This window comes from Octodon degus, unplaced genomic scaffold (genome assembly GCF_000260255.1).
Source record: "Octodon degus isolate 3935 unplaced genomic scaffold, OctDeg1.0 scaffold00125, whole genome shotgun sequence".
In the NCBI taxonomy this organism is placed as follows: Eukaryota; Metazoa; Chordata; class Mammalia; order Rodentia; family Octodontidae; genus Octodon; species Octodon degus.
The window spans coordinates 2,541,903-2,544,181 of NW_004524701.1; positions in this window are offsets into that span (position 1 = coordinate 2,541,903).

The window sequence follows — 2,279 nt, forward strand, 5'->3', positions numbered from 1 at the left end:
CAATTTCCAGTTTACTGCACTATGGTCTGATAATATGTGTGGGGTAATTTCAGTTTCTTTGCATTTTTTTAAGCATGTTCTATGTGCGAGGTAGCTATTTGGAGAATGTCCCATGTGCAGCTGAGAAGAATAGTAATTTCTTTGCTGATTTTTTGCTTAGTTTATTTATGTGATAGGTGTTAAAGTCCCCCTCTATAAGTGTTATTGCTCATTTGATTTCTCATGTCTGTTAAAATTTGTCTTATGAGGACCAGGGAGATGTTCAAACTCTTGCCTGGCAAGCGCAAGGACCTGGGTTCAATCCCCAGTATGGCATGCTTTGCTGCCTCCATGGCCTGCTGGCCACTGAAAGCGGGTGTGGTGGTGCACACCTGCAACCCCAGAGTTGGGGAGGCTGAGATAGGAGGATCACTGAGTCTGAGCTATATAGCGAGACCCTGTACCAAAGAAATGCATCTTTTTTAAAATTTGTCTTATGTAGTTGGGTGATCCTATGTTGGATGCATATATATTTGTGATTGTTTTTGTCTTGCATCTTTCTCCTAACAAGTATGTAGTGACCTTCTTTATCTCTTTTGATCACTTATGGCTTGAAATTCAGTGTCAGCAACAAGAATAGCTACCCCCTTTTTCGGGTTCCTGTGGCATGGAACATTGTTTTCCATCCTTTTTGACTTACCATCAAAGAAATTTTTTTTTTTTTTAGTTAAATGTGTTTCTTGTATAAAGCATACTGTTGGATTTTGTTTCTTAATCCACTCTGCCAGTCTTTTGATTGGTGAATTGAGTCCATTTATGTTGATGATGATAACTGGTATGTATTGGCTTATCTTTGATATAGCCAATCTATGTTATTTTGATATGTTATTTTGCTATTTTAGGTTCCCTGCATTTCCCTTCTATTAATTGCTTGCTGTGCTTGGTGGTTCCTTCTTGTTATCTTGAAATTGTACTCATTTTTGTCTCTTTCTAGATTATCTGTCAGTATTTGTTATAGGGTTGGTTTGGAAGGATTTTATCTCCATTAAATTTAATAGATAGTTTTGCAGGTTACATCACTCTTGGTTGAAAATTGTTTTTTTTTTTTTTTCAGGACCTCAGATGTCTCACTCCAAGCACTTCTTGATTTGATAGTTTGTGTTAAGAAATATGCCATGATTCTGATGGGCTTGCCATTTATAGGTGATTGTTTCTTTTCTCTAACAGCTTTTAATATTCTGTTCTTTTGTGGCTTTTGGGATTTTTATTATCATGTTTCTGGGTATAGATTTATTTTTGTTAAGGTTAATTTTTATTTATTTATTTATTTATTTATTTGTTTGTGTGTGTGTGTGTGGCCAGCTCAGCCCACCAGAGGGCGGGGCTGGCTGGCATGTGGTGCTGGGGGATTGAGCCGCGGTCCCTCTGCTTTGCTAAGCTTGTTCTAAGTAGGTGCTTTAGACCACTGAGCCATCTCACCAGCCCAAATTTTTTTTTTTTTTTTTTTTTTTGCGGAACCAGGGATTGAACTCAGGTCCTTTTGCTTGCCAGGCAAGAGCTTATTCCACTGAGCTATCTCCCTGGCCCCATGTTAAGGTTAATTTGAGTTCTCAGTTTGTATGTCAGATTCTTTTCTCATGCTTAGAAAATTTTCTACCACTGCTTCTGCAACCAGTCTTTTTATGTCATGTGTTAACTCCAGCTGTTTCTTTGATATCTGTTAACCTTATTTTTCTTTGCATTGTCTTCAGCTGTTATTTCCTAGTTCCTTGTTATTTTTAAGAGATTTTCCTTTTGTGTTCACTGGGTACAAAGCTATCTTCAAGGTCTGAAATTCTATGTTCAATTTTGTTCAAGTGGTTTTGCCAGCTTTCAATAAAATGCTTAATTTCTTGGATATCTCTTTGAATGCCTCGTGCATTCTATTTCTTTCTTGTATTGTTCATTCAATATTTCCATCATTTTCCTATTCCCCTCTTTTTTTTTATCTATGTCTTCCTTAGCTGTGCTGAACAATTCTTTCATGAATGTTGTCATTTCTTTTTTTATCTGAGAGATTATTTTTTTTTGAGAGTTCTCTAGTTTATTAAAAATATAAAAACCCCACCAAGGGTGAAGTAAAGGACTATGGACAGTAGGGAATGATGACATTTTCCAAGCATACCTTGATGGTCAGCCAGACACAGGCTCCTCTGGGCTTCTATGAACATTAATTATAACCACAGCAGTTGTTCTAAAACTTAGCAGCAATTAAAGCTACCTGAATAGTTTTAAAAATTATTCCTGGGTTTTTTCTCCAA